This window comes from Paroedura picta, chromosome 18, assembly GCF_049243985.1.
Source record: "Paroedura picta isolate Pp20150507F chromosome 18, Ppicta_v3.0, whole genome shotgun sequence".
Classification (NCBI taxonomy): Eukaryota; Metazoa; Chordata; class Lepidosauria; order Squamata; family Gekkonidae; genus Paroedura; species Paroedura picta.
In genome coordinates this window covers 2,717,211-2,743,438 of record NC_135386.1, presented here as the reverse complement: position 1 = coordinate 2,743,438, position 26,228 = coordinate 2,717,211, and the positions used below count along the sequence as shown (strand labels likewise).

Sequence of the window (26,228 nt, the reverse complement as noted above, 5' to 3'; positions counted from 1 at the left end):
CAATCGCAAATGACAGCTCTCACCCCGGCCAGCCCAGCCGCAAGCGCTAACTGAATCTACCCGCTCCATTGACAATTAGGAGGAACGCAGGTAGACGTGAAATTGATTTAAAGATTATCAGCCAAGGAGCTAAACAGCCATGACTAAAGCGCTCCATTGTGGAAGATGATGAAGCAACGAGGAAGTGAGGGGCAGGAGGCCGCAGGACGGGTCTACGGTTCCGCCAAGAGGGGCCGCTTATCAGCAGGAATCCAAACCGCTGGTAAAGCTTCGACCTCAGAGGGTCAGTGCATAATGTGACGGGGCCGTCTTGGTGATGTTGAAGAGGCACCGCGCCGCAGGAGTTGACAGGAGTGCAAATGAAAGATCGTAGATCATAGAATCATAGAATCATAGAGTTGGAAGGAGCCATACAGGCCATCTAGAGTCATAGAATCATAGAGTTGGAAGGGGCCATACAGGCCACCTAGAGTCAGAATCATAGAGTTGGAAGGGGCCATACAGGCCATCTAGAATCCTAGAATCATAGAGTTGGAAGGGGCCATACAGGCCATCTAGTCCAACCCCCTGCTCAACACAGGATCAGCCCAAAGCATCCTAAAGATGCCGATGAATACTGAAGAGCATTTATTGCACAGTTCGTTATGGGAATAGCAAAGGCAGCATATGTAGGAATGCTTCTGTTTGGGATGGGTCTGGGAGGTCGTGTGGAACCCCATCTGGGGACTCTGGAACAAGCACACAAATGAGCATCCCCCAACATCAACAGTTACCAGTAATATGGATCTCTGTGAGATTCGGTGCCCAAATTAAACAGAAGAAGAGGAGGAGAACACTAAAAAAAAAAACAACTTTGTGGCACAGTAGGAACTTTCATGAGTCCCTGCTCACTTCTTCCAATCACAGAGATCAACCAGCAAGGACAGGGGCAGAGTGGCCATAATCCGGGGGCCATCAGGAGGTCCCCCAGTGGGGCCAGAACTCCAGAAGGCCCCTCAAGCACCAAGAAGACAGAAGAGAAGCCCTGTTGGATCAGGCCCATCCAGTGCAACAGTCTGTGTCACACCGTGGCCCAAAACTAGGGGCCATCAGGAGGCCCACCAGCAGGGCCAGGAAATGTTATAACTCTTAAAGTCAGTACTACAAAGTCCAACTTGGATAGCCCAGCCAAGCCAAATTCCCATCATATTTCGGAAGCATGGCCAACCCTGGCCAGCACTTAGAAGGGTGACTTCCACGAAAGAGGAATTATCCAAGAGGGCTTTTTTTACACGGGTAAAGAGTTAAGGGCTATAGAGTGTGCTACTGTATACAGTTCACGCCATCTGTTGCTGTAACTAATATCCTCCTCTGTAATTTTCAGCATCATTTAACATGTCACATTAATACTTAATGTGTCATTGCAGCTTTGTCTCAGATTTCTGCTCCGTTCCAGATCTCTACAGTGTTGTATTGTTCCTTGGGGGTCCCCCCATCCCGTTGGTTGTATTTGACTCTCCCCGTGGGATCCGACTTGGGTGGCAGTGACAGAGGGAAGGGAGGAAGGAGAAGAACAGGACCTTCAAGGGGAAGGAAGGAAGGAAGGAAGGAAGGAAGGAAGGAAGGAAGGAAGGAAGGAAGGAAGGAAGGAAGGAAGGAAGGAAGGAAGGAAGGAAGGAAGGAAGGAGAATTATACACAAAGCAGGAAGGAAGGAAAACAGGGGACAGGAAAGAGTAAGGTAGAAAGAGAGTAAGGAAAATGTCAAGGGAGAGAAAGAGGAAGATTAAAATTAGCTAAGAAAGAATGAAAGAATGAAAATTATACATAAAACAAACAGGAAGGAAGGAAGGAAGGAAGGAAGGAAGGAAGGAAGGAAGGAAGGAAGGAAGGAAAGAAGAGAGTGAAACATTCAAGGAAGGAAGGAAGTTAATGTCTTAGCCTGGAAAATGGCATTTAGTGGCAATGCCTTTTACATAGAATTGACTTTATTGCCCCAGGTTTTAACTGCAGCCAAAGGCACCCCTTCCTAAGATGCTCAGAAAGCAGCAAACTATTGGAATGTGGAGAAAGGACATCAGGGACAAAGGCAGAGCTCAGGGGAGGCCTAATAGCCCCCCCCCAAAAAACATGATGGACAGCAGGTGTCGACTGCAGCTCCTGTTCCTATGTCCCCAGGCCCAGCTCCTGTCCTGAGAACGTTCCCCCTTTTCTAATAAGGTCACCCAGCAGACTGTGGATTTGATGCCGAAGGCTAGAGAATATTTGCCCAGGATTCGTCTAAATCTCTAGACTCATGCCCCGTTCTCTGCACATTTATTTGCCAAGCGTGCCTTTGGAGGACGTGTGCAAATTAGGAAGATTAAGATTTCCTGTTTGAGCAGGAGTCTGGATTTGGAGCCAGGAGAGAGAGACGGAGAGAGGGTGACATTGGCAGGAGGAAAGACTGGGCTGGGACATGAAGGATGCCAACCTCCAGGGGGGACCTGGGGATCCCCTGGAATTACAGCTCCTCTCCAGACTACAGAGATTAGTTCCCCTGGAGAAAAGGGCTGCTTTGGAGGGGGTACTTTGGGGCCTTGTCCCTCTGCTCCCCAAATCCCACCCATCCCCAGCTCCATCCCCCAAATCTCCAGGTATTTCACCACCCAGAGATGGCAACCCTACGCTGACATGACATTGAGGACAAAGCTTTTAGTGGACCAAAATATCCCCTAAAACAGCGTTTTATCCCCCGAACCTAAGGTGTTCTCGATAGATTCTCGTCAAGTCAGATCTTGACTCTCTCCCCTAAAAACTGTGGTTTTGCCAAACGCCCTAAATTGTCCCCAGAACCATGCACGGGAGTTTCCCTTTTGCAAAGAGACGCTCTCTCCTCTGCGGGAAGCCGAGAGCTGAAAGAAAACATTTCTTCCCAGGAGCCGGGTTTGGATGCCGTGATCTTTCTATTATTGCCTTTCCCCGCACTTGCCGTTAAGGAGAGCCGACGCGAAAACAGAGCTCGGCTCTCTTCGACGCAATCCTGCTGTCGGGGGGAGAGAGTGTTGACATACTGACCGTGCAATTTGTAAAGGGTATTGTTCAACGCCTGGTTCAGGAACATTTTGCTTTGTTGCCCCCCAGAAAGAGAGAAAGCGACGAACTTAAATGTGTTCTCCTGCTCGGGAGCTGTACTCCTTTGGCAAGGCTCAAGAAGAAAAGCAGGGGCCTTTTGCATAATAGGGCTCTTCAGAACCAAGGACAAGGCCCAACCAGCAAGTAACCTGCCTGAACACACATGAAGAAGAGCTTGCATTTGTACCCCGCTTTATACAACCTGAAGGGGTCTCTAAGCAACTTACAATCATCTGCCCTGCCTCTCCCCACAGAGGGCACTCTGGGAAAGCTCTGAGAGAACAGTGACTGGCCCAGGGCCACCTAGCTGGCTGACTATCGAGGAGCGGGGAATCAAACCTGGCTGACTCTCTTAACCGCGATACCCAGCAGGCTCTCAAAGAAGAGTTGGTTTTTACACCCTGCTTTTCACAACCTGAGGAGTCCTAAAGCGGCTTACAATCACCTTCCCTTTCTCCGCCCACTGGGGGCATGGGTTTTTTGAGGTAGAGGCACCCAATCTGCAGCACAAGCTCCCTTTAGCCTTCCCCTGCTTGGCCATGCTGCAGTGATCCTGCATCGGTGAAGTGGAGGAGGAATCAGGCATGAGAGCTGTAGCATGTATAAAAAACCCCTCTAGCCCCCTCCCCAAATACTCCAAGTTAAAGCAAATAATAAGTTGGGACAAATTCTCCCTGTAATGCAAGGAAAATTGCTTTTACCAACTACCTCTCCATTCCAAAGTAATTACAGCCGGGGAGGGGGCGAGGAGAGACGCCGAGCGGCGGAGAATGCCGTAGCACGTGACCGTTATTGTATTTATTTTTTTTGTTAATGCAGAAACCAAGTAATAGCAGAAAACACCTTTAAAAGCAGCAATTTAAGGGACCAGTAGCTGCGGGCATTAAATATTTACATCTTGCAAGAGGGCTCTCCGAGCTAGCTGGGCTGTTCAGCTCGGATTTAAACAGGAGGAGCGGGAAGCAGCAGGCAAAGGGTCACCAGGTGACCACCTGGTCTTCCTCCATCCTGCTAAAAAAAAAAACCCCAAGCGAGCCCCACTCACTTCACCAAGCAAACATGGACACATGAAGCTGATGGGTACTGAATCTGACCCTTGGTTGATCAAGCTCAGCGGGGGGTGGTCAGACTGGCAGGGTCCCAGATCAAGGCCTTCCCCATCCCCTCCTGCCTGGTCCTTTAACTGGAGATGCCGGGGATTGAACCTGGGACCTTCTGCCTGCCAAGCAGAGACTCTGCCCCTGAGCCAGGGTCCCAGATCAAGGCCTTCCCCATCCCCTCCTGCCTGGTCCTTTAACTGGAGATGCCGGGGATTGAACCTGGGACCTCCTGCCTGCCAAGCAGAGACTCTGCCCCTGAGCCAGGGTCCCAGATCAAGGCCTTCCCCATCCCCTCCTGCCTGATCCTTTAACTGGAGATGCCGGGGATTGAACCTGGGACCTTCTGCCTGCCAAGCAGAGACTCTGCCCCTGAGCCAGGGTCCTGATCAAGGCCTTTCCCATCCCCTCCTGCCTGGTCCTTTAACTGGAGATGCCGGGGATTGAACCTGGGACCTTCTGCCTGCCAAGCAGAGGCTCTGCCCCTGAGCCAGGGTCCCAGATCAAGGCCTTTCCCATCCCCTTCTGCCTGGTCCTTTAACTGGAGATGCCGGGGATTGAACCTGGGACCTCCTGCCTGCCAAGCAGAGGCTCTGCCCCTGAGCCAGGGTCCCAGATCAAGGCCTTCCCCATCCCCTCCTGCCTGGTCCTTTAACTGGAGATGCCGGGGATTGAACCTGGGACCTTCTGCAGGCCAAGCAGAGGCTCTGCCCCTGAGCCAGGGTCCCAGATCAAGGCCTTCCCCATCCCCTCCTTCCTGGTGCTTTAACTGGAGATGCCGGGGATTGAACTGGGGACCTCCTGCCTGCCAAGCAGAGGCTCTGCCCCTGAGCCAGGGTCCCAGATCAAGGCCTTCCCCATCCCCTCCTGCCTGGTCCTTTAACTGGAGATGCCGGGGATTGAACCTGGGACCTCCTGCCTGCCAAGCAGAGGCTCTGCCCCTGAGCCAGGGTCCCAGATCAAGGCCTTCCCCACCCCCTCCTGCCTGGTCCTTTAACTGGAGATGCCGGGGATTGAACCTGGGACCTTCTGCCTGGCAATGTTCCCACCCCCGTGGCACCTCTTTGGCACCTCTTTGCTGACATTAATTACCAGGAACCCGTCAGGACCTTGCTGTCTACCTTCATCACCTCCAAGGATGTCCCATCAACTCCCCTGCTAATGCAGCCTGGATGCCTCATTCATTGCCTGGGGCTGCCCCTCCCCTCAGCCTCTAATCTATCCGGTAGGGAAGAAGGAGGGACAAGCAGCCGGTGAAAGATCTCCCTTTAAAAGCATCATCGTGGAGCTATTATTACTGACGGCTCCGGAGCCGAAGGGAGGCACGGAGGAGATTTGTGCCAGAGATAATCGCCTTTATTAGACAAGCAATTGGGGCTGGGGGGGGGGGAGGCGAAACAAAAGGAAACAGGCAGAGGATCGGTCGGAGCAGATACTAAAAACAAAATCTATCAGGGACACAAGGAGAAATGACATTAACGGCCCTGTGTTTCCTCCTCAGGGCGAAGGGGCCTTTGGCTGCCCCCTTTAACCACGCCGGGATAAATGGAATTAATTTTATCGATCAACAGTAACTTTAAACAGCCTAGATAAAGAAGCCGGATTGGCCCTCCCCTCCCCCCCCCCGGCCCCTTGCCCTCCTCGTTCATGAAGACGGAACGGCGCCGATTACAGAATCTTGTCCAAGGTGTCTAGAAGTCCCTCCTCCCCCAAGCCCCGCCCTCCTCAGGCCCCACCCCCAAATCTCCAGGTATTTCTCCGCCCTAGCCACCTGAACTGATCCCAAATCTTTTCACAGGCATTATTTATTTCATTTGCACCCCTCATTTCTCTTCCGTGGGGACCCCAAACGGCTTCCGTCTCTCTCCTCTCCTCTGTTCTATCTGTACGACAGCCCTGTGAGGTGGGTTCAGCTGAGAGAGCACGACTGGCTCTCATCCTGCATTTCACATTTGGCAAGGCGGAGAAACCATTCTCCTACTAAACACAGCTTGGCCCCCCTTCCCATCTCCTAATTTAATACAAAAGTCTGTCTATCTTCTGCTTCTAGGGTCTTGTTTGATGCCCCGTTCTTTTATCCTGTTGCGTTGGCCTTCATCTTTGAAGACTGAGTTGTGAGCAATTCGTAGGTAGGGTGAAAGTCCAAACAAAAATTAAGATAAAAACAGCTCATCCCCATGACTGGCTGAACAGAAAATGGTACTAAAAATACTTCTATGTCATACTTTTATGATGCAGAATAGGAACAGGTGGCATTAAATCTAAATAAATAAATTGGGCAACATGGGTGCAAAAACTCTATGGTAGAATTAGCTTCTAACATAGAGTTTTTGCACCAAACTGTCACCAGTAAGAAAGATGGCAGACAGAGCTCACTCGATGGAACCGGCATCATTGAGATGCCGAGGGAGTATCCGGTCCTACTTGCAGAGTAGGGATGGATGAAACCAAGGCGGGCTAAGAATTTCACCATGCACGCCCTCTCTGGATAGATGTGCCTCATTCAAACGCTCCGACACAGGGATGGCAGGACAGTGGGGATGTGTGTGCAGGCAGGTGACGAACCAGGCCTTGCACACCAACCGAGATCCGCAGGGGCCCCCAACGTGACACTGCGGCACCCACCAGGAGCTTTTTGACGCTGGGGGTTTAGCTTCGGACATCTGGCAGCCTGGTCCTTGCGGAAGATTTCTCTAATATCTCTGGAGGCCTAAGCAGCCAACGTTTCTGGGGAGCACTTTGTTGCTTGCTGTGAGATATTACCGACGCAAAAAAAGGCCGCCTCCTTAATTAGAAAATAAACAAACAAGGGAGTCGGTACAGCGGAGTGTTGTTGTTGTTTTTTTTCTCTTTAAGGCATCGTAATAAAAGGAGAAAATCAGATTGAACTGCACTTCCCTGGGGGATTCTCAGTTTCTCCTCTCTGCTTCCCTGGTTCGGATGCCCTAAGAAAGCCATTACTTATAGGGAAGGTGGGAATCAGCTATCTAACCCTGGGGTCTTTGACAGGCATAATTAACCCCCTCATCCCCCACGGGGCTCACTGCCCACATTCCCCTGCTCCCTGGGAAAAAGAGAACACTTGAAACGCACCAAAACCGACTCTCATTAGCGCATGGGGAAGTATGCCTTTGCTTTTCCTCCAGAGGGACTCACTTTCAGTCAGAAAGGGAGGGTTGCAAATCATGCTGGTTTGGGCGGCACAGAGAGACAGGTGAGGGAGTCCGCGGGGCTTGTTAATGCCAAAGAGGGCACCCAGTGTGCAAGGAACAGGTGCATTATGTGCAAGGAATGATACCTGTGTCAGGTGTTCTCTAGTTCAAAATCCTCTTCTCCGCTTTCTGATCTCTTCCATCTCATCCTCCCTGCGCTCTCTCCCACCTGCCTCTCATCCTTTTACTTCAGTCTTCACTGTCTCTCTCTTTCCCCTGCTCCACTACCCATATTCCTCCTCTCTCTCCCTCCTCCTCCCCTGTCTCTCCTTTGTTTTCTCTTCCCTCTCTCCCCACCAAAAGGCAGAGAGCACACAAATACTCCAGTCTGATTTCACAGCCCTGGGTGAAGATCACGCCGGATCAGATTCTTAGCCACCCGAGTGCGAAACCCGGGAGGGGGGGGGGAATCCAGCTGCCGCCGCTCTGCTTTGCTTCCCTGCCGCCTCCCCGCCCCCGCCCCCGCCCTCCCCCTCCATTCATTCATTTCGGAGGGCGGCCATTGTTGAAGGATAACTTATTCAACAGATTTCACCCATTGTCAAGCAAAATTCGGTGCTGTATTATTCATCCTTTACAAGAGAGGAGATCTGTCGGGCCATCAAGGAGCATTGAGGCACAGGGAGGGATGACAGGCCAGGAGAGGGAGAAAAAGAGGGGGAAAGAGATAGGTGGCACAGAGCCCACAAAAAACTGCATTTGTTAAGAGGCACATGGCAAGACCCATGAACACATTAAGCTGCGTTGAACGGAATGATAAAAAACGTGATTTGTGTATTCGCCCTTCCTATATACGGAACTCCGGGCAGGTAACAATATGGTTTAAAACAAATCTTGTAAGAAAACCAAATATTAACGTTAAAACCTTTAAAAAATACCTTACAGTAGTCCCCACCTAATTTGAGCTGGGGGGCATTCGAGACCCTTGGGGGGCAGATTTTCTGTTTTGCACCAGAGACCACCATTTCTAGATGTTCTGCTTGGACCCCCACTGGAGGCCTGGTGGATCACCTCTGCCTTCTGGACCCTGCAGGGCCCTGATCTCTTTCAGCATAGAAGGCCTCCTGCATGCCAAGCAGACACTCTGCCCCTGAGCCAGGGTCCCAGATCAAGGCCTTCCCCATCCCCTCCTGCCTGGTCCTTTAACTGCAGATGCCGGGGATTGAACCTGGGACCTTCTGCCTGCCAAGCAGAGGCCCTGCCCCTGAGCCAGGGTCCCAGATCAAGGCCTTCCCCATCCCCTCCTGCCTGGTCCTTTAACTGGAGATGCCGGGGATTGAACCTGGGACCTTCTGCCTGCCAAGCAGAGGCTCTGCCCCTGAGCCAGGGTCCCAGATCAAGGCCTTCCCCATCCCCTCCTGCCTGGTCCTTTAACTGGAGATGCCGGGGATTGAACCTGGGACCTTCTGCCTGCCAAGCAGAGGCTCTGCCCCTGAGCCAGGGTCCCACATCAAGGCCTTCCCCATCCCCTCCTGCCTGGTCCTTTAACTGGAGATGCCGGGGATTGAACCTGGGACCTTCTGCCTGCCAAGCAGAGGCTCTGCCCCTGAGCCAGCGTCCCAGATCAAGGCCTTCCCCATCCCCTCCTGCCTGGTCCTTTAACTAGAGATGCCGGGGATTGAACTGGGGACCTCCTGCCTGCCAAGCAGAGGCTCTGCCCCTGAGCCAGGGTCCCAGATCAAGGCCTTTTCCATCCCCTCCTGCCTGGTCCTTTAACTGGAGATGCCGGGGATTGAACTGGGGACCTTCTGCCTGCCAAGCAGAGGCTCTGCCCCTGAGCTAGGGTCTCAGATCAAGGCCTTCCCCATCCCCTCCTGCCTGGTCCTTTAACTGGAGATGCCGGGGATTGAACCTGGGACCTTCTGCCTGCCACTGAGCCACAGTCTTCCAGGCTGAAACTGGGACCTTCTGTAAGCAAAGCTGATGCTTCCCTATTGAGCATCAGCCCCTTCCAGGTTTCTGTACACTGCAGAACAAGACATTCCAGCCCCTCCAAGCTTGTTCTGCCAGTTCCACATATGGCATGGCCGACCGCTGGCCGTTCTTCAAAGGAAAGCACCAGGCCCGGATTAACAAGCCTCTCAGGGTGCCGTGACGTCCTGCACTTAGGCACGCCAGCAAATCAAACGCGACAACGCTTCTGCCGCCAGCTCAAGCCAGCAATCAGCATTCATCTTGCACACGATCCACCAGAAAGGATCACCTTGATGGAACAAGGCAGCCAAGTTAGCTGGGCCATCGTGGTGGGGAGCCCAGGGTGCGAGGGGAGAAGAAATACAAGCAGGCAGGGTAAATCCTTCGGCTGCTGAGTTGTTACAAAAATGAAGGCTAATTTAGAATCATGGAGTTGGAAGGGACCTCCTGGGTCATCTAGTCCAACCCCCATTCACTATGCAGGACACTCACATCCCAATCGCTCATCTAGTGTCACCTGCCACCCCCTTGAGCCTTCACAGAATCAGCCTCTCCATCAGATGGCTCTCCAGCCTCTTTTTAAACAATTCTAAAGATGGTGAACCCACCACCTCCCGAGGAAGCCTGTTCCACCGAGAAACCGCTCTGACCGTCAGGAACGTCTTCCTAGAAACTTGTGTTTCTAGTGTTTAGAAAACTTCACCTGCACCACCTCGGTACCAAAGATCAAATCAGCATCATTAAAGATACAGGGTTTGAATCCAGGACCTTTTGTGCACAATGCAGACGCTCCACCACTGAGCCACGACCTTGCCGGCAGTCTGCATGGACTCCTGAGCCCAGCCCTGGAATGAAAACCGATCCCAGGCCTCTGGCTGCTTGTCCTTCTTTGTAGGAATCCTTCTAGGAGGGCCCTGCATCAGTAGTTGTGAATTTCCTACATTCCTGCGTTCTGCAGGGGGTTGGACTAGATGACCCCGGAGGGCCCTTCCAGCCCTGTAGAAGCAGGAAGATGGTTCTGGGAAGCCAAGTAACAGCCTGAGCTAGAAACACTTGGCTAGGTCTCCAGGCCGGACACCTCCGTCTGTCGCCTCTGCCTCCTTCTGCTCGGATTCCCCTTGAACCTCTGCTTCCTCTGAATGCCGGCCAACCTGCTTGGCATGTGTTTCCTAGCCCTGCTGGACTCCAACCCCCTTGGCCCCCAGTCCAGCTGCACGGCCTGCCTTTCGCCTTGAACGCCACTGGCTGCTCATCCAAATGTTGGTATTTTTTTGATCAGGTTATGTGGCTACATCGTCTAGCTGAGTGGCAAGACTGCAAAAGAGTAGGGTGGCCAGATAGAGGCTGGGAAACCCCTGGAGATTTGGGGATGGAAGCTGGAAGAGTCCCCCCCCTCCAAAGCAGCCATTTCTTCCAGGGGAACTGGTCTCTGTAGACTGGAAAGGAGCTGTAATTCCAGGGGATCCCCAGGGCTCACCTGGAGGTTGGCATCCCTACCTGCAAGGTCCAAGGCCGCAGAGTCCCCCCTCCCGAGCAGCCCGTTCCTCCAGGGGAACTTGCCTCTGTAGTCTGGTGAGGAGCTACAATTCCAGGAGATCCCCAGGGCTCACCTGGAGGTTGGCATCCCTACCTGCAAGGTCCAAGGCTGCAGAGTCCCCCCTCCCAAGCAGCCCTTTCCTCCAGGGGAACTTGCCTCTGTAATCTGGAAAGGAGCTGTAATTCCAGGAGATCTCCAGGGCTCACCTGGAGGTTGGCATCCCTCCCTGCAAGGTACAAGCCCGCAGAGTCCCCCCTCCCAAGCAGCCCTTTCCTCCAGGGGAACTTGCCTCTGTCGTCTGGAGATTAGCTACAATTCCAGGAGATCTCCAGGCCGTGCCTGGAGGCTGGCATCCCCACCCAGAAGCCTTACCGTTCCAGTTGCCAACCTCCAGGTGGAACCCTGGGACGCTCCCGCCGTTTCAACTTCTCTCCCGTCAACCAAAACCAGCCCCCCCCCGGAGAAAACGCCTGCGTTGGAAGGCGGACCACCCCACCGCGCCCCACCCCTCCCCTCTCAAAGCCCCGCCCACCCCAGGCTCCACCTCCCCTGACACTCCAGGTCGTCCCCAACCCAGAGTTGGCAACTCCACTCACCCGGGAGGGATGCTGAGCAAAGACTCTTCCCTCCCAGCGTCGACAAGGGGACCCCCCAGCCTTCCGCCATCTTGGATTCTCTGCTGGCGAAGCCGCTCCAACTGAGGGCAGGGCCTGGTTGCCCAATTCCTCCCTCTCTGGGCTGGCCAACCTTTGGGGCAGAGCCAAAGCCCCTCATGGCCCCTCTTTCTCCCTGTGCGGCCAGCCGGGCGCCCTCGGGCCAGCCCCGGTTCTCCCAGAGCTTCCCGAGCTCATTTACCTCACGAGCGTCGGTTGTGAGGAGAAAAAGGGAAAGTGATGGAGAGACGAGGGGAGAGACAAGAGGCCAGCTCTGCCAGGGCTCTCCCTGTTGTGAGGGGTGGGGGGGGGTCGAGAAAGCAATGGGGAACCCCCTTGGGGCGCAGCCAGCCAGCCGGCTTGGGCACCCTTGGGTCAATTTGGGCTCTCTCAGAACCCTCTCAGCCAAATTTACCTCACAAAGTGCTTATTGGGGGGAAAGGGAGGGAAAGACGCTGGGAGCCACTTGGAGCCACAGGAGGCCCGCTGGGCCGGTCCCAGTCCTGTCAGAGCTCTCTCCGCACAACCTGCCTCGCAGGGCGGGCGTCTGCTGTGGGGAGAGGAAGGGAAGGAGGTGGGAAGCTGCTTTGAGACTCCTTTGGGGAGAGCAAAGCAGCATATAAGAGCCAACTCTTCTTCTTCTTCAGTAATATCAGGGCTCTCTCAGCCTCCCCCACCTCACAGGGGGTCTGTTGTGGGGAGAGGAAAGGGAAGGCGATTGGAAGCCGCTTGGAGACACAGGAGGCCTGCTGAGGGGCCGTGGGCCAGTCCCAGTTCTCTCAGAGCTCTCTCAGCCCCACCTGCCTTACAGGGCATTTGTTGTGGGGAGAGGAAGGGAAAGAGACTGGAAACCTCTCTGGGGCAGACAAGGCCTGCTAGGAGACCCTGGGCCAGTCCTATCAGAGTTCTCTTGGCCCCACCTGCCCCACAGGGCGTCTGTTGTGGGGAGAGGAAGGGAAAGAGGCTGGAAAACACATGAGGCCTGCTAGGTGACCTTAGTCCAGTCCCAGTTCTCTCAGAGCTCTCTCAGCCCCACCTACTTCACAGAGCGTCTGTTGTGGGGAGAGGAAGGGAAAGAGACTGGAAGCCACTTTGGGACAGGCAAAGCCTGCCGGGGTACCTTAGTCCAGTCCCAGTTCTCTCAGAGCTCTCTCAGCACCACCTACTTCACAGAGCATCTGTTGTGGGGAGAGGAAGGGAAAGAGACTGGAAGCCACTTTGGGACAGGCAAGGCCTGCCGGGGTACCTTAGTCCAGTCCCAGTTCTCTCAGAGCTCTCTCAGCCCCACCTACTTAACAGAGCATCTGTTGTGAGGAGAGGAAGGGAAAGAGACTGGAAGCCACTTTGGAAACAGACAAGGCCTGCTGGGGGACCCTGGGCTAGTCCCAGTTCTCCCAGAGCTCTCTCAGCCCCACCTGCCTCGCAGGGAAAGTGACTGTAAGCTGGTTTTGGACACCATCAGGCAGTGAAAAGTGGGGCATAAAAACCCAGTTCTTCATCATCTTCTTCTTTGCCGGCGTGGAACCATCTCTCACCGGAAGTCTGAGATGCCAACCCTGGACAGTTTGTAAGTGGCGATTCCTTTTGTATTCCTCTGAAGCTATTATATCACTCCACTGAGGAAGCATTCCGAAATGCATTCTGTGTGGGCTTTTTTTGTTTTTCTTGTCATTTCACATTCTTTGACAACTTGCATGGGTATTGTACAGCCATTTTATTTTGTAATTTATTTTGGACGTTATACCCTCTCCCAGGAATATAACGTATAAGCTGATGTAGCTTCTGGGGAATCATACAATAATAGAGTCGGAAGGGACCTCCTGGGTCATCTAGTCCAACCCCCTACACTATTCAGGACACTCACATCCCAATCGCTCATCCACTGTCACCTGCCACCCCCTTGAACCTTCACAGAATCAGCCTCTCCGTCAGATGGCTCTCCAGCCTCTGTTTAAAAATCTCCATAGATGGAGAACCCACCACCTCCCGAGGAAGCCTGTTCCACTGAGAAACCGCTCTCACTGTCAGGAACTTCTTCCAAATGTTTAGACGGAATTTCTTTTGCGTTAATTTCATCCCATTGGTTCTGGTCTGTCCCTCTGGGGCAAGAGAGAACAACTCTGCTCCATCCTCTACAGGGCAGCCTTTAAAAAACTGGACAGTACTCAGCCCTTGGGGAAGAGAGACACAGTGGCCCCTTGGTCTCATGGCTCATGCGTTCCCATGCATCAATAAGACACCGCACATAAAGAACCTTGATGCAATGACATTTTTTTTTTAAGATTTCTTTGCAGCATTTTATCACCGCAAGCCAGTTAGGCAAAAGAGTGGGGCGGAAGAGAGAGGACTAAATTTAAAAGGCTGAAATCCTTGCTCCCCGTGCAAGGAACAGCGAGCAATTCAAAAACCAGACGCTGCACAGTGGTGGAATGCCTGCTTGCATCGATTCCGTTCCTGGAACAAGACACGACCATCCAGGAACTCCCAAAAGTCCGGGGCTTCGGCCCAGCGACAGGGGGGAACGTGTTTGGCATGCCAAGGCCCCCCGGTTCATTGCCCCCATCTAAACAGGATCAGATAGCGGGAGATGTGAAAGAGCTCTAGGCAAGACCCCTGAGACCCCCATGGCCTGTCACAGTAGATAAACAGAGCTTGACAAACCAGCAGGTTGACACTGCAAATCCCAGTAAGCATCTAGAAAAGAAGGGCAGCCATCTTGCGGCTGCACACTCTCCCCCGTTGTCCGAAATCCGAAAGGAGATGGCTTTAAGAAGGTCAAGGACCTTGTTGTGAAAGCCACGGCCAGGCCGTGCCAAGATGCAAGCAGAAATCCTTCTGCTCCAGAGCTACCGAGCGCTATTCACTCACAGGTCTCGGCCACGGTGGCAACTAATTTGGGGATGTGCCAGAAAGTTCTGCCAATTCAGCACTCTCCAGGACGGGTCACCATGGGGCCGGGGCGAAACAAGCTCCAAAGCTCGGCTAATCTCCCGCACAAATTGTTCTCGCAACTGTAGCGTGAGAGAGGCTAAAACTCAATCGTCCGTGGCATTTTCCTAAATTAAACAATAAAGGAGAAGCTGTTATCAGAATCTCCTTACGCTGCAGTTCCTTATTAATCCCCACAGTAAACATAAAAGGGGGCGGGGAGGTGGAGAAGACGCAATTAAACCTTGGGGGGGGGGGAAATGCCTCCGCTTTAAAGACACAAAATTGATGCTCAAGCAAGAAGGGCAACTGAGTCCAGAGAGGTTCTTCTGGGAAGCAATGAACGGACCACGAGGTCTAGCCCGGGAGGGGGGGAGATCGAGCCACAAAAGCTGGCCGGGATTCAAAACAAACAGTATCCATGAACAACACGGTAATGAACAAGGGTGAGCTAAAGCTTTCCACATCGGCCCTGTTCTTCGTTTCTCTGGTGCTGGAGATCCCAGCTTCCTACGTCAACTTAAGGGCTAGAGAAGCATTCTCCAACATGGTGCCCGTGGGCACTGATCTTCTCAGATATCAGCCAGGGCTACTGTAAGGCAGGGCTAATTAAGGCTGCCCTCATTCAAATGAATGGGTTTGGCCCAAGCTGTGTGAGGAGGAGGTATATTCCATTTGGCTCCACCTCCCAGGGCAGCCATTTTGGGCTTGGTTCCGCCTCCTGTGGCAGCCATTTTGGGGAAGTGTTTCCCACCCCCTCTCATATCCCAGTGGCACCTGACAAGCTTTAAAACTCAACCCAAGCTTAGGTCATGTACAGTCCCAGCAGAATACGGTTTTTCCCCCCCGGATAACACAGCGGAATTCAGCTTTAATTTTTTGCCAGATGCCCTCCAGTGTCCGTTTATAGCTCCACAGAGATGACAAATTGCAGGTTTATTTCCTTATTTGCAGCGCAAACGAATCCAAGTCCATTCTTCTCACACCCGCCCGGGGAGCCCGGTGGCAAGGGAGCCCGTCATGACCATCGCTCATCCCCGCTCGATACGACCCGACCTTGCCACGTTCGTGCACAAATCAAGATGTACAATCTTTACATTATGCTCCCAGGGCAAGTGCTTAGGACGGAACACTAAAGACGGAGAGAAGAAGAGAGGAAACAGAGAGGAAACAGTCTCACACGCAAGCGGCATTTCTCAACCACAGATCTGTCACAAAGGAACGCTACTGAATCAAACCTCCAGTCCATCCAGGTCAGTATTGTCTACTCAGGCTGGTAGTTGCTCTCCAGGGTTTCAGGTCTTTTTACCTGGAGATACCAGGGATTGAACCTGGCACCTTCTGCACGCTAAGCAGAGGCACTTCCACTGAGCCAGGGTCCCAGATCAAGGCTTTCCCCATCCCCTCCTGCCTGGTCCTTTAACTGGAGATGCCGGGGATTGAACCTGGGACCTTCTGCCTTCCAAGCAGAGGCTCTGCCCCTGAGCCAGGGTCCCAGATCAAGGCCTTCCCCATCCCCTCCTGCCTGGTCCTTTAACTGGAGATGCCAAGGGTTGAACCTGGGACCTTCTGCCTTCCAAGCAGAGGCTCTGCCCCTGAGCCAGGGTCCCAGATCAAGGCCTTCCCCATCCCCTCCTGCCTGATCCTTTCAACTGGAGATGCCGGGGATTGAACCTGGGACCTCCTGCCTGCCAAGCAGAGGCTCTGCCCCTGAGCCAGGGTCCCAGATCAAGGCCTTCCCCATCCCCTCCTGCCTGGTCCTTTAACTGGAGATGCCGGGGATTGAACCTGGGACCTTCCACGAGCCAAGCAGAGGATCTGCCCCTGAGCCAGGGTCCCAGATCAAGGCCTTCCCCATCCCCTCCTGCCTGGTCCTTTAACTGGAGATGCCGGGGATTGAACCGGGGACCTCCTGCCTGCCAAGCAGAGGCTCTGCCCCTGAGCCAGGGTCCCAGATCAAGGCCTTCCCCATCCCCTCCTGCCTGGTCCTTTAACTGGAGATGCCGGGGATTGAACCTGGGACCTTCTGCCTGCCAAGCAGAGGCTCTGCCCCTGAGCCAGGGTCCCAGATCAAGGCCTTCCCCATCCCCTCCTGCCTGGTCCTTTAACTGGAGATGCCGGGGATTGAACCTGGGACCTTCTTCTGCCAAGCAGAGGCTCTGCCCCTGAGCCAGGGTCCCAGATCAAGGCCTTCCCCATCCCCTCCTGCCTGGTCCTTTAACTGGAGATGCCGGGGATTGAACCTGGGACCTTCTTCTGCCAAGCAGAGGCTCTGCCCCTGAGCCAGGGTCCCAGATCAAGGCCTTCCCCATCCCCTCCTGCCTGGTCCTTTAACTGGAGATGCCGGGGATTGAACCTGGGACCTTCTTCTGCCAAGCAGAGGCTCTGCCCCTGAGCCAGGGTCCCAGATCAAGGCCTTCCCCATCCCCTCCTGCCTGGTCCTTTAACTGGAGATGCCGGGGATTGAACCTGGGACCTTCTTCTGCCAAGCAGAGGCTCTGCCCCTGAGCCAGGGTCCCAGATCAAGGCCTTCCCCATCCCCTCCTGCCTGGTCCTTTAACTGGAGATGCCGGGGATTGAACCTGGGACCTTCTTCTGCCAAGCAGAGGCTCTGCCCCTGAGCCAGGGTCCCAGATCAAGGCCTTCCCCATCCCCTCCTGCCTGGTCCTTTAACTGGAGATGCCGGGGATTGAACCTGGGACCTTTCACAAGCCAAGCAGAGGCTCTGCCCCTGAGCCACAGGCCCCTCCATGCAAGCTGGTGACTTCCGTAAGAATTTAAGGGGAATACTCAGTGCAGTTTTGGGATAGTGAGTGTCTTACGAATCCCCTAGGGAAGTTCACGGTGTGCAGAGATTTGAACCTGGGTCTCCCCCAAGCCCAAGCTGCTCTAACCACTACATGACTCTACCTAGTGTCCCCACGGCCTCCTGATATGCCACTGACACGCAAAGAGAGTTTGTATTGCCTGTATTATGGTCCATTGTTTTGGTTTCGGGAGGGGAGGTTATTGCAATTTATCCCCAAGCATTCATTTAAAAAAGAATACTCCAACTTTTGCACCGTCAACGGTGAAATCCAATCACGTCCCCAGTGCAAACAAATGGTGAAGGGAAATTAAATCCCAGCACAAGCGACGGTCTCATTTGCTTGGGAAAATACGATATCGAGTCAGGGCATACTTCAGCTTTTTCCTTAAAAGGTGCATCCCTTCATTCCGAAGAAGCAATTCAATTAACAAGAGGGGTAAACTTGTATGTTATCTGCGCTCCGGTTTCGTACGCCTGGGGGGGGGGGGAGGCAAGAACTGCACGGGGTATCAAAGGGGCAGAGTTTGAATATGCAAAGGAGGGGAGAAGCACCGGCGGCTTAAAGAATGAATTGTTTTATTGAGGAGCGAAAAAACTTTTGCAGAGAAGACAGGAGAGAGAGTCCTAACTAACAAGCTTGGTGGTGGGTTCTCCATCTTTGGAGATTTTTAAACAGAGGCTGGAGAGCCATCTGACAGAGAGGCTGATTCTCTGAAGGTTCAAGGGGGTGGCAGATGACAGTGGATGAGTGATTGGGATGTGAGTGTCCTGCACAGTGCAGGGGGTTGGACTAGATGACCCATGAGGTCCCTTCCAACTCTGTGATTCTATGATTCTAACTTTCTGCCTGTTAGAGCCACTGTGGTGGTGAAGAACAGTGGCCTGTAATCCAGAGCCCTTGATTTATAAGCCGAAAGAATAAAATCTTCAGGTGCAATTGGTTCCTTCGTTAATATTTTCCAAGAAGGCTAAGCCCAGCCGCACTTAAATAATGGATTAAGACGACAACGCTGCATTCTTAAGGAGGCTGGCTCTCTGCACCACAGCTCAGCGGAAAATCAAGGTAACATCTCAAGACTGTTCCTGACAGCCGGCACCCCCATTACACCAGAGGAATTCCGCAAGGCAAGCAGGACGCTCTGGTCTCACCAATAGTCAGTGACTGCTAACGAAATGCGAGTCAAAGGATTCTTCTCCCACCCTTTCATCTCCTTTTGGATTCCCACGACAGGCTACAAGAGAGCAACAGCAATAAAACTCTGCGTTGGGAGATGACTGCGTCCCAGCACACAGGCCAAACCTGGCTAAAAGAGCCAGCGTGGTGTCGTGGTTAAGAGCGGCTGCCTCTAACCCAGAGAATCAGATTTGATTCCCCGCTCCTCCTCCACATGCAGCCAGGTGTGTTCTCTCAGAGTTCTCCCAGCCTCAGCTGCCTTACAGGGTATTTGTTGTGAAGAGAGGATGGGAAGGCCTTGATCTGGGACCCTGGCTCAGGGGCAGAGCCTCTGCTTGGCAGGCAGAAGGTCCCAGGTTCAATCCCCGGCATCTCCACTTAAAAACGATTAGACAGGAGGGGATGGGGAAGACCTCTGCTTGCTAGAGAGCAGCTGCCAGTCAGAGCTGGCAATTCAGACCTTGAGGGACTGAAGTGCTGATTCAATAAAAGGCAGCTTCATGTACGGACGCTGCGGCCCATCCGTGCATGAGCCATGCATGTCCGCACACCCGTCGAGACTGGAGTACTAAACAGCCACACCAGAGTACAAAGACAGCCTAGGAGGCTAGCACTAGCAACCAGCCCAAACGAGCATTGCCAAGAAAGGCACATGAGCGAGCATCGCAAAACACACTTGCTTGCCTCACCTCGGGCCCACCTGGCGGATCCTTGGGCAGCTGGCAGAGCCTGTTTGGCCGAGAGTCGATGGCCACCTCGAGACGCCACGGCTACAGCCTCGCTTACACAGGGGTGTTTCCAGACTCTGCTCAGATCTGGCCCCAGAGGCTGAGCAATCAAGATGTGCAAGGAGGCAGATGTTCCGGATGTTTTGAGGAGAGCTGAAGGGCTCTTTACAAGACCTTCCAGGTTCCCATCGGCTGCTGTTTAGAATGACTAAGCACGACTCATTCAGCTTCTACCCAGATAGGCTTACCAGTCCCCAGTTTGGCGCAGGCAACTCCCCAGTTTGGCCCCTCTCTCATTTTAGGCCTCTCAGAAGCCTGTGGAACATTTACCTCCACCTCCCACAAGCAGGCAAGAAGGTGGAAGTAAATGCGCTGTTGCCATCCGGAAGTGATGCAGGCAGAACAGCAATGGTGAGGGGTGTGATGTTTTGGTTTGGGGGCAAAACTCAATGGTAAGAAGCTAATTTTACCCAAAACCAGGGGCAGAGCCTCTGCTTGGCAGGCAGAAGGTCCCAGAAGGTTTGCCCAAAAACCAGAGTGTTTCTTCCTCCCCACCCCGCCCGAGGTGCCAATGGGGAGTTTATAATGTGAGATTGCTACGTTGGAATTCACCTACTAATTCAGAACAACAAGCCCCTCTGTTTTTGCACATTTCGGGCAAAGGGAGATTTGAGTCCTGCCCTCTCCTTCACCACCCACAGAGGAGACAGGCTGTTCTTGCCAGAATAACCGCTCTCCGATTCCAGCAACGTTTCGCTAGCGGAGAAACACCTAAACGCATCTCCAATTTCAGAGAGCCTGGCCAACTGAAACCATTTTTGCCTCTTCTTGATTCTGCACATCGTCTGTGGTTTGGGGGTCACCTAGGGGTTGGGACCGACGGACCTTTCGCGTTGCTTCAAAGCAACTGACGCAAAGCAAGAATGGAAAAACAACAGCTCTGAGAACGCTTGAGGAGAAGTCGGATGCGAAAACAGATACCAGCTGGAAAAAGCAGGGACTCTCGGGTTTGCTGCTCGTACAGGAGATGCAAAATCTAAATGGGGAGAGAGCCAAATGCAGCTGGGCAATGTTTTAAATCACGGCTCGCCCCCCCCTCCTTTCAGTGGACTTTCAACCACAAAAGCCAGTCTGGACCCAACACCACTGAGACCAGTTTGTTCTTCACCAAAGCCTGGATTCCATTTTAAGACCTTACAGGCAGCGGGCTAGAGGGTCGCTCCACCACCCCTGTGGTACACAACCGTGGCTTTCAAACCAAGGTCTGGTGATACACACACCTCGCAACACATTTTGGTGGGTGTGAGCCTCTACAGAGCTGCAGTTCCATGTTGATCTTTGGAGGAAACCTCATTATTACATAGGAACCTCAGAAGAGCCCTGCTGGATCAGACCAGGGGTCCATCCAGTCCAGCCTCCTGTCTCACACAGGGGCCAGCCAGTTCCTCTGGAGGGCCAGCAACAGGGCAGAGAGGCCGAGGCCTTCCTAAGAACAGAAGAACCCTGCTGAGTCAGACTAAGAGTCCATCTAGTCCAATCTCCAATCTCATACAGCGGCCAAGGCCTTCCTCTGTTGTTGCCCCCTGGTACAGGGATTCAGAGGTTGACTGCCTCTAAACATGGAGGTTCTCCTCAGTCACCATGGGGCCAGCAGCCAGTGAGTGACCTCACTCGCTTTTGCTAGAACGGATGAGAACACAAAACGCCACCCCTTTTTGCCATTTGTATGCCAGCGCTCCTCTGACAAGCCTCCAGGGAGAGAAAGACCTTCTCCCAGCCCCTGCTTAACAGACATCCTTTTCGGGGGGAGACAGCACGGCCTGAACTCCAGAGCTCTCCCATGCTGAGCTGGCACTCAAACGCTAAGCTATATTTGTTCTCCAATAAGCTTATTCCGAGTTGTTGTTATTAATAATTAACATTTGGCCGCGGCTTCTAGAAAGTCCAAATTGCTTCCCAGGAATTAACTCACTATAATCCTTCCGGTAACTAGGCATGCCCAGGCTCCTGCTGGTTTTGTCTCATGTTCCATCGGCTAGTTTGGAGCACACCGGCGAGCTATTTAGATGCTGCCTGGATGAATCCAGATGCTCCCGACACACATGGTTTTATCCACAGCAACTTCCACAACTGCACTGAACTTTAAAAGGAACATAATCATGCAAAGGGAGGGGATCGGTCTGAGATTTTTCCTTTTTGCATTGAGACTTATTACTTGGGTATCTCCGTGAGCCATCCGTGGCTGCCGGTGAAAGGGGGGGACGGACATTTCCCGGCATGGGGAGAACCTTTGAAGCGGAAAACAAAATTGCCTGGCTGAGTCAATTTCTGTGAAAGAAGACAGGCGCAATCTGGTTTTTAAGAGTCGCTCTTTCGGGGTCTGTGCTCCAAACCATGCTACACAAAGAACATCTCTCTTTCACACACACGCAGACACACACGCACCATTGTCCAGGCTCCTGTACATGGAGCAGGCAGAAAGGGGAAAAAACAGAACTCTCTTCTGCAGCAAGGAAGCCAAGAAACCTCTCTGCACTGAGCTTCCACCTGCTGCTCAGTCATTAAGAGGCAAAGAACTGCCAGCAAAGTGTAGAAAGCCTGCAGGACTGCTGAGAACAGAAAAAACGGAAGCTGCCAAAGCAGGCCGGACAAACAACTGCTTTTCCGGAAGGCCTGGCCTCTCCTTCCAGAGGCTGGCAAAGGAATCTGTCTCGCAGCCAGCCAGATTGGGCAAGGAGGTCGGTTTTGAGACCGGGAGAGCTGTGGGTCTCTCTTCTCAGGCCAGTCTGCAGGAGCTCAGCTCTGGGGCGTTCCTGCGAGGCGTCAAACGTCAGCCTCACACGCCTTCAAATTGCAAAACTGCTTCAAGCCCCAAAGAGGCTGAAGATACACAGAGACACACCCTCCCGATTTCAGGCAGGACTTCTCGTTGCCCGGCACGTCCCAGACCCGGAAACCCTCCCAGCGGACCAAACGGAGAGAGACAGACCCACGACCACGCTCCACGGCAAGGGAGCTTTGTAGGAGCTCAGGACCGGACTGAATTTGAACCGGGGACGTCAGACAAACACCAACTGAAGCCTGGAGGAGGGATCTGGACGCATTCTGTTTCCCACGACAGCTAAGGCCTACCTTGTTCCAAGCCAGCTTTGGGTGTTAGCAGAAGAGATGTGGCACAGTCTTCCAGGCCCTGATATCTCTTCCCAAGTCCTGCGGCTGAACACCGTGTGCTGGTGGGGCATCTGGAAAGATCTTGGTTTGCCGGAGAGCCTGTGCCAGGCAGGAGACCAAGCACTCGGTGGCCTAACGCTGGCTCTTTCTTGTTTTGTGGAAAGAGGCCACGGCTCGGAGGGTAGGGCATGGGCTTGCATGCAGCAGGTCCCCGGTTAAATCCCCACCGTTTCCTGCCGGGGGTCTCCGGCAGCCGGCAGATGAGAAAGGTGCTGTAGATCCCCCTGAGTAATAATACCTAAATTTTCAATCTACTCCACCGCTGCTGGGGAGAGGACGAAGCGCTCCATCACATCTCCGCGGAAAGCACGAGGCTCACGTTCCTGCGACAGGCGGAAAATAGTTGAGCGGGCTGTACTACAACCACGTTCGGGACCCGGTGATTTGGCCCACTTAGACGCTAGCTCTGCACCTCTGCCAAACCCTGTTCTTCATTTCCCACACCGTACGTGGCGAGTCCAGTCCCACAGGGCTCTCATCCAGTCCCACAGGGTGTTTAAGAGTCCGGTTGTCAGGCGGAACGGATCGCCTTCGCATTTGCAACCGTTCGGCCCATAAATCGGTTTGGGGATTGGGCATTCTGACATCCTGTGCCTTAGTGGCAAGCCCCCCCAAAGGCCTGATCCTGCTGCTGGCGCATTTGCAAGAGCTCGCCAAACAAAGAACGCAAGAAGAGAACGCCCTTTGTGGGAAAGAAGTTTCACCACCCTGTTTCTTGCAACAAGGCAGCGGCGACACCCACTCCCCCCTCTCTGGGGGGGGCAGGGCCCCAATTCGCACCATCCAACCGCCGTCCAAAAAGCAAGGTGTGTCAATCACCCAGCTCCAGGAACTCGGCAAAGATCCCCCCCCCTCCCGGACCTCCAATTCCTAGCCAGATGCCTCCAAAAAGCAGCAAGGCAATAGTTCTTCTATTCCGTGATACACTGCCCCTGAACATGGAAGTTCTATTTGGCTCATCTGAAATCTCTCTGCTCCGACAGGCTGAGGAGGACATTATAAATGCCTGTTGTCCCCCCCCACACACACACACACATCTACCCTCCCAAATTAGAGAGGAGCAAAGCCGAAATTCGGAGGCACCCAGTTGTCAGAAGAAAGCAAGTTGTATAAACACGCCCAGCTCTCTGACACCCCCCCCCCGCAAGAGGTGCACTCCCCAAACTGCCGGCAGCTCCAATAAACCTCTCCCTCCCGGTATTTAAGGGTACACTGCCTCTGAATATGGGCGCTCCATTCGGCTAGAATGAAAGACTTCAGTCCCTCTGCCCTGGAGACGCTCCTTAAGCAGAGAAAGCCAAAGCAGGCATGGAGGGGGGGGGGTGTTTCCCCAGTCTCCCCCCCCCTCCCAGACATCACGATTTGTCCCAAAAGGTCGCTAGCCAGACGCCTCCAGAAGACCGCAAAATCCCCTCCCTCCCTTAGCGTGTAGCATGGAGAGGCGCGCTGCCTCTGACCATGGAAGTTCCACTCGGTCACCGCGCGCGATCCGCCAACTCCTCCCGCCGTCCTCCAGCCTCCAAGCCAGCGCTGAGCGCCCCCCCTTCCCCCAGATGGCAAAGTAGCCGTGCCGGAGACGCCTTCCAGTAGCCATCCCGGTTCCCCAGCAAGGAACAGAGCGCCCCCCCCTCCTCCTCCTCCTCCTCCTCCTCCTCTTCCTCCTCCAGACCGGCCAGCCAAGCTCCCCGCGAGGGACTCACCTGGCCCGCGCCCCTTCCCCGGGGGCAGCCGCCCGTGCGCAGCGGGGACCGTCTCCTTCCTACTAGTCCTCACCGCGCGGGCGGCGGGCGCATCCTCTTGGCTCGGCGCCCCGACCCAGCCGCCGCCGCCGCCGCTCACATCCTTCCCCGCCCGGCGAGCCCAAGCGTGTGGCCGGGGCGCCGAGCAGCCAGAGCGCGCAAGAGAGCGCCTGCCGGAGCCGCCGATGACATCAGCTCGCTGCTGCTGCTGCTGCTGCTGCTGCTGCTGCTGCTGCTGCTGCAGGTGGGGCGGCGGCGGCGGGAGGCAACCGGTTGGGGCTGGCCGCCTCGGCCTCGCCCCAAGCTGGAGGGGAGGGGCCAGGAGGAGGCAGGTAGGCGCCGGGGCGCTCTGCGTATGCTCAGAAGCTTCCTCCCCCCGCAATGAGAGTGGCTGTAAAACGGCTTGTAAACCCATGAGTGACTTCTGAGTGGGGCAGGTTTGTTCCTCTCCCCGTCCCCAGGGTTTCTCAGTCCAAGGGTGCAGGGGGACCCGTTTATTTTGAGGCATTCAGACCCAGCTGTAGAAGCAGCTGGCCACATGGTTCCTCCGCTTACACCCCTGTGAGGTAGGCTCGGCTGGGCGTGGCCAACCCGAGGTCGCTGGGAGAGCTCCCAGAGCAGCAGCGGGCACTCAGAGGCATTCATTTCTCAGTGGCTGGCAGGTCATAACTGTTTTAAAGCGTTCCCCGCCTCCGGCACAGCTCCACAGAGAAATATCCTAAATAAATAAATGGATCCACGGCTGAACTCCACGCGTTTCCGGGAATGTAGGTCACATTATCACAAACGGCGGATAAGGTGATAACCGTTTGTTGCAGACCCGTGGCTGAGGGCCTTTCTGTTTTTAAAAACAAAAGCTCTGCATGCATTTCTCCCCCATCCCACCCCCCTCTTGCCCCCTTCTTTCTCTGCAAGAGCCAAAGAGAAGGAGGGCTCATCTGCCTTTAAGGAATGGGGAGCCCCCCCCAAAAAAAAGGGCTCTGTAGACCTCCTGCACGGATGAGACTCTCTCTTTTACACAGTGAAGCTTTTAAGGTTGGAAGGGGGCAGGGGGACTGGGGAGGGCAATTACAACAAAAGGTTATAACATGATGAGTGGCAGGATGCGATCGATACAGCCGGCAGAGGGGAGATCCAGGAAAGTGATGAGGAAAAGGCCTGAGAAAAACCATTCCTTGCCACGAGCATTTTAGCACTAGAGCAATTACTGATGGCCTCTTTGTGTTTCTCCCAAGGCTGGTGGGGGAAGATGGCAGAAGCCAGAAGACGTACGCGAAGCTGCTGCATACCAAAACAGACCCTCTATTCAGACTGGCAGCGGCTCTCCGAATTCCGAGGTTTTCCACATCGCCCACTCCCTTCGGAGGTAGGGATCGAACCTGCGTCTTCCTTCATACCAAGCAGGTGCTCTTCCTCTGAGCCACTTGGGGGGTGCCAGAAAAGGAGCTGGCAAGTACCATGGTGCCCACGGGCGCGGCGTCGGGGACCCCTGCTCTAACCACTACACTACATTGGCCGTAGAACAACCTGAGCCAACAGGGCAGTAAGCTCCTTATGAGCCCAGACTACCTTTCAGGGGTGGGGGGGGGGAAAGATCTTTCCCATGCACAAAGCTACTAAAAGCACTGGATTCAGATTCACAGTACCTTTATAAAATTGCAAAGCATAAAACGAAAATTTCAAACAGTTTCAGATGTAAAATCTATCGTAAAAGATTTTTCATTTAAAAGCACTGGAACCCTGTCAGATTTTTTTTTTTTTTGTAAATCCCTGTCTGCAGAAAGCTAGCGTACAAGGGGCAAGGCTAACTTGCCTCACTGACAAGCTGATTTTCTGCATGCGGAGAAGTAGTCCTTTTTAATCACTCAGTGGGACAGTCCCAGGAATGCTACACCCCTGCAAAGTTCTTGCTGAATTCCACAACTGACTGAGCAGCGTTGACTTCTTCTGGCCAATTGGGCGCCACTCAGATGTGCCCTCCACCACTGGGGTAGCAGGTTCCTGCTGCCAGGCCCTTTTTAATGCTCTATAAGTGCCCTGGTGGACAGCCGGGCAGAGGAAGCAGAACGTTGACAATCGGGGAAAGCCGGGCATTGGGGAAGTGACCCTGATTAT

The 26,228-nt window shown here is 53.8% G+C and overlaps 1 protein-coding gene across 2 annotated transcripts in view; it reads right to left on the bottom strand.

The window, feature by feature from the left end:
• Positions 1-24,293, bottom strand: part of LINGO1 (leucine rich repeat and Ig domain containing 1) — a 210,766-nt gene extending 186,473 nt beyond the window's left edge. For both annotated transcript variants that reach the window (XM_077317708.1, XM_077317709.1), the window contains exon 1: positions 24,075-24,293. The gene's annotated coding sequence lies outside the window, so the exon portion shown is untranslated. The remainder of the gene's footprint in view (positions 1-24,074) is intronic.
• Between the last annotated feature and the right edge of the window lie 1,935 nt (positions 24,294-26,228).